Raw genomic sequence first — 6,217 nt, 5'->3', positions numbered from 1 at the left:
ATCCAGGTTCATCCCAGAAAAGAGGAGAGTGAGGGTCAGTGAGAGAGTTTTATGCTATGGGCTAGACAGCATCAGCATCCCTGTGGGACAGCTTTTGTGATTTACTTTATAAAAAAGCATTTTGCAATCGAGGGAAATGTATTTGGAGTTTCTGGTGAGGAAGGGCTTATCGGGTGGTTGACTCTCTTTAGGAATCACCCAAGGCTTTGAATGATGCGGTCTTCTCTCAGACAAGGTATTTCTCTGTTGTGACAAATAGCTGTAGGGTGGCACGAACACACCCTGGTTCCCACACTTCAACCTCACCACTTGATGTTTTCTGAGGCACCGGGGAGTCCATCACTGGTCGGTTTGATTAATTCTGGTCTGCCTTTATTTATTCTGAGAGAGTGACCCTTTGGGGTGGGTGGATCCCTAGCTGTGACTATCAGCAAGTCAGTCAGGTTGAGCTTAGGTTCTAAGCTGATCCAACTGGACCTTACCAGTGTCCTCGAGACAAAAAGCAGCAATTAGGTCTGGGCTTATTCTCAGGGCTTCCTTTTTCTGTGACTAACTTTGCCCAGAACTTGTTATCTCTTTGATGTCTTTATGATGACTGGTTCTGTTTATTGTTTGTTTGTTTGTTTTAAGGTCTAACCTGCTTTTCCTTATTGGCTCCAAGGGATGGTTTCACCTGCCTCTCAGGCCATTTCTAGGAGTGGCAGTCTTGGCATCTTCTCCTGGTCTAGCCTAGCTTGGAAATTTCTCACCAGCTTCCAAGATCCGCAGGCTGGACAAGCACAGCAGGTAAGGGGCAGATAGTAGGCACTCTGGGCCCTGAACTGAGAGTCGACCACAGTTCAACCATTGTCATCCAAAAGAGCCTCTAGAGTCTTCACTGCCATGCAGACAGGGTTAGCCCAGGACAGAAGAGTTCTGGTTCCTGGCATAAGAGATCTTTTTTTCTCTTTTTTTTCCTTTTCTTTCCTATCCTTTTCTTTCCTTTCCTTCTTTCTTTCTTTTCTTTTTTTCTTTCATCTTTTTCTTTCTTTTCTCTCATTCTTTCTTCTCTTTTCTCTTTCCTTCCCTTCTTCCTTTCTTTCTTCCCCTTTTCCTTCCTTTCTTTCTTCCTTCCCTTCTTCCTTTCTTTCTTCCCTTCTTCCTTCCTTCTTTCCTTCCTTTCTTTCTTTCTTCCCTTCTTCCTTTCTTTCTCCCCTTCTTCCTTTCTTTCTTTCATCTAAAGATTTCCTTGGCCTTGGCCTTTCATCAGTTTTTGATGCGGACAAAAAAAATAATATCCAGGCTTCTGCCATCAGGAATGTGGGATGGAGACCTCATGCCTTCTCTGGCCCTCTCACTGCTCCCAGGAAAAGTGTATCCTTCGGAAAAGGAGCCAGCTGGCTTTTGGGGAACCGCCCTGGGTAGCTCTGCTAGCACAGGTGCTCCTCACTGCCATAGCTCCACAGATCAACCCTCAGTTTTAAAGAAGCTTATCTAGCCACTTTTTTTTTATTCATTTTACAAATATTGAGCACCTACTATGTGCCAGCTCCAGTGTTGGACACCAGAGATAGACTAATCCCCTCCCCCAACCAGACAAATATAAAAAGAAAAGCCCTGCTCATATGGATTTCACACTCCAGGGTTTCTTTTTACTTGTGTGAGGATGACTTTGGGAGCCCTTTGCTCTCCATGTCATCGGAGTCGAGTTTTGTTCTCTTTGTGTTACAAACCCCAACGCGTTCCCCCAATGCTTTACTTGTTCTTAGGCAAGAATGATTCTCTCCAGCATTTGCTAACAGACCAGGATGTCTGGAGTTTCTTTAGCTTTTATCATTAGCCTTTGGAGATGGGGCTAGCTCCTTCTACCTAGGTTATACCTGCAGGATAGAGCAGGTCACATGGGAGTCATCACCATCTTTCATCAAGGATGCTGTGCGGAGCTGAGGGGCAGATAGAGCAGGCTGCATGGGAGTCAGTACCATTTTTTTTTTTAAATCAAGGATGTTATGTGGAGCTGAGGAGATAGGGTGCCAGCCAGCCAGGCAGAGGCAGCCTGGATTATTGCCTAGAAAGGCTAGGCACAGCAGAAGTTCATTTAGTTAGACTATTAGAAGCCAAGAGACCAATTAACAGCTTGGAGGGCTCAGACGTCTGCTGTCACCAGAGTACAGACATTGAGAAAGGCTTCGTTTAGCCACAGTATCTTCCAGACATTCATTTGCATCTTATTTCCAGTACCTGAATACAGAGGTGCTTTATATGCTATGTATGTATCTCGCAAGATATTTCCTTCCATTCACATTGAGGCAGTGAGAGGCCGGTGATTGGAGGGGAGAGGAGGAGGAGCTAAGGAGGGAGAGACATTCTGTGGACCACGCTAGCAAAGCAGAGAGGGAGACGAGCTATCCCGATGGCATCAGACGTATTTCTGGTGTTTTGGAGAGGTTAAAAATATTGGGATAAGACTTTGTCATTGTAAATTGGCATTATGAAATTGGGAGTTTCTTATACATAAATATATTTGGTTAACTATTCAAGTTTAAGAGTCATGCTTTACCAGATACTTGGAAGGAGTGGATGCTGGGTAGAAGTGTGGGACTCCCACTGTTTACAGAGTCTATGGCAGAGAGGAAACACAGCTGGGATGCTGTGAGAGCTAGCTAGAAGAGATTGGTGAGAACCGTCCTGAGCAAGACCCACGGGGACTAGGTGCAGAGCCCTGGCAGGACAGTACTCTTTCTTAATTATTACCCACCCAGTACACGTGTATTTGCATTATTGCAACTTAACATTCCTCAAAAATATCTATGTGGTCAAGCCCCCACATGTCATCAGTGAAGCCGCTGTGTGGTCCTCCCAGTCCTGGCACTTGTTTTCTGAGGCTGGTGAACCACATTATCACTTTGATCCAGGTTACAGATCTTCAAATGCCAAAGCATACCTTCAGATTCTGGCTCTTTTAAGACAAAGGGTCTCTTACTGTGTACCCTGGCCTTGGGCTTCTGCTTGACTTCCTGATATGTGTGGTTAGAATTGAGAAACACAGCCCCACATCTTCCCAGATAACCCAGCCACATAAAACCTTGGGTTCTATGCTTGACTCTCTTTCTGTTTCAACTGTGTGTGTCTGTGGGCCCATGTGACAACATGTCACCTGTGTTCCTCTTATGAATACTACCAGTGCCTTTATCTCTTCTCTGCCTTCCTGGGAGTCTCTTCTTTGTTAAGAACAATACAGGCCTCTTGTCTTAATCTTGCACACCTGAACTGCTACTGATGATCAGCCAAGTCAGGGCACTTAAATTCAGCAAATCCATCCCTCTAAGAAAATAATCAGAGTTACGATTAGAACATGGGGGCCAGAAAGGGAGAAAGAAGCTGCCAGGGCCACCTTTTTATACCCTCTAGATCTTGAATATCTTTTTAATGATGTTTCCTTGCCATACCCAGTCACCTGCTAAGCCTGGCTATGGGACCCAAGAGTAGCGGCTCCCTATGTTAGAGACAGCCTTGGTGAGGAGGGGGCTAAGACCATCATCCTGTTGTCACTGAAGACAATTTCCAGGAAAAGGGGAAAGCCCCATCAGGTTTGGCGAAGCTCCTGTATCACCGAGTTGGGGATAGTTTGGAGTGGGACAGGAACAGTCTCTTGCTTTTATTAGAAGACAAGATGTCTTCTGATAGAGGGCGCCTCATGTCTCAAGGGTGGGGGTGCGTGCCTTTCCTGGCCACCACAAGTAAAGCGGTTAGTAAAAATGATTACAAAGAGGGAATCCCAAGGGAAATTTGATTGGGAATTGGGGAGATACCACATATCAGGTACCACATGTGCGACATGTAAACATGCACTCTACATGTGTGTTACAGTGGAATCGTTGAGGGCATCCTTAGGGATCCATGATAGGGTCTTTGTGGCTGGCTGAGGTTCAATCTTCCCCAGTCCAGGTTCTTTCTAGCATTTTATCCACAGAGATTTCTACCATTCCCCCCACCCCCAGCCATGTCAGTTAACACCAAACAGTGCAGTAGTAGTTGGTCTATCTGGGAGATTCTCAGAAGGTTCTCGAAGGGACTTTGAGCTCTATAGAATTTTAAGGGTAAAAGAAAGCAGCATTGCTCCTTCTCGAATTGTCTGAGTTTTGCTCTCTTACCCCCCCTACCCCACCCCACCCCAATAGTATTACATCACCATTATCTAAGCAGCTTGGTGGGCAAGAAGCCATTTTGTCACTGAATTCAATTTGTCCTACCTCCTGCTTTTTAAAAAGCCCATTACAAGAGTAGAGTACTATGTTTTTAGAAGGTCGCTTGAAGCCCACACTCAAGGCTGATCACCTGGAAACCTTGTCCCAAGGTCAGCAAGTTTCTGATAACAGCTTCAGTCAGAATTAAACAGGGTGCTGGAGAATTCAGAACTGAGCCGCTCGGGAAGACAGGACGGTGTTCTATAGTACACCATTCGCAAGCTCTCTACTCAGAGTGCTCTGTGCTCCGGGATAAGGACAGGGTTCATCTTTTATTTCGAACCCAGTTCTGTTTTTAGAAGTTGGCCTTTCTGGGAGGTTCTCAGGTTGCCCTTGAAGAGCAAACTTCAGATAGATCCTTCCATAGAGTGCGCATTTTCACATCAGCCTTTAATTTCAAATGGAGCGCTAGCTTAGCAGAGGATGCTGCCTCCAAACATTTGTGAATATCTAACACTTTATTTAAATATCCACCTACTTCTCAAGTTTCACAGGTTAGAACTGTGAACAGTTAGGTAACTAGTCCTGTAGTCTAATGTTTTAAGGAAGAGCCTGGTCTTTGAAGTCATGTTAGGATAGGGCCAAACTGAGGTAGCAAATAGAATAAAAAAAAACCATTCTGACATAATAGATGCTTATTTCTTTCTTAAAGCATAGTCCAGGGAGCTGTTCTAGTTTGTTGGTGCACAGGCAGGGGAAAAAATGTTGGTGGTCAGGGACTGGGCTGATCCGGCTCTGTCACATTCAGCAGCTGGCTTTCAAGGCTGCTGAGACTGTCATCCCTTCATCCATTAGCATCATTCCAGTGCAGAGGGTACCCAGGGAAGCACATGGTTTTACGTCATCTAGCGATGACGTGACCCTCTTTTAGTTGCCTCGTTAGGGTAGCTACCTTTTCCCATGCAATGAAAATGTCAAACACACACCTAGAAACCTTAGAAGTAGAGGATAGACTTGGGTCACAAGAGGGAGACCTGCAGATCTTGGACTGGGATGGGAGCTCAGCTATCTTCTCAGGTCTAACACAGTATAGGGCCAAGTTTTCTATCCCATAAACTTCTTGCCCCCTTGGTATCTCAGCTGCCACTCTGATCTGAGAAAGAAATAAGCGTTAGGTCCTCCTCTTCGAAACAAATTCTCTACCTTGTGACAAAGGTGAGAGACTTGGGTAGAAGGATGTGCAGAGGCCGGTGCAGACTGTCTAGTCTCTGGCTGTCGGAGGCAGAAGGGTTGCCCCCATCAGCCTTTGTTGTTCTCAGCCTTACAAAGCTGTGCTACATCACCAACAATGTCACAGCATCTCTTGAATTGGCTGCCACCACTCAAATTGTGATTGCTGCTTCGAATGTCCATATTTCTAGGAGAAGTGTGTGTGTGTGTGTGTGTGTGTGTATGTAGAGGGATGGGGAGAGGAAGAGAGAGAGGAGAGGTGGGAGACAGAGAGAGAGATTGGGAGAGAGAGATTGAGAGAGAGAGAGAAGAGAGAGAGGGAGAGCGCAGGAGGGAGAGGAGAGATATTTTGGAGAAAGCCCATCATTAATCCATGGATATTTTAGAAGGCCACCACGAATCATAATTGCATATTTTATTTTATGAACTGTCTTTTCTCATAGTTTGGCTGAACCAACTTCTCCACATCTCCCTCTTTCTTGTTCAAGACCTTCTGTCCTTATTTTCTGGTATCCTAGGTCATCTTCAACTTGCATACCCCTTCCATGGTCATTGACCTACCACAGACCTGTCCTTCTGTCTGTCTGTGTGGATCATTCCATCATCCTACCCTATGTTGCCCCCTTGAAGGCACTTATACATTGCTTGGATTATTATATATATTTTCCTCAATACCCATTATGTCTCCCCAGTGAGACACTGGGGGCATTTGTATGTTATGGAAATATCAGGCTCCTTTTTTTTTTTAAAAAAAAAAATCATGTTTTTTTTTTTTTTAAATTTTATTTTCCCTAGCCTAACCTGAATATATCTGTAGGTTA

This window comes from Apodemus sylvaticus, chromosome 1 (genome assembly GCF_947179515.1).
Source record: "Apodemus sylvaticus chromosome 1, mApoSyl1.1, whole genome shotgun sequence".
Classification (NCBI taxonomy): domain Eukaryota; kingdom Metazoa; phylum Chordata; class Mammalia; order Rodentia; family Muridae; genus Apodemus; species Apodemus sylvaticus.
The sequence above is the reverse complement of the archived record's forward strand: the minus strand, read 5'-3'. Positions refer to the sequence as shown.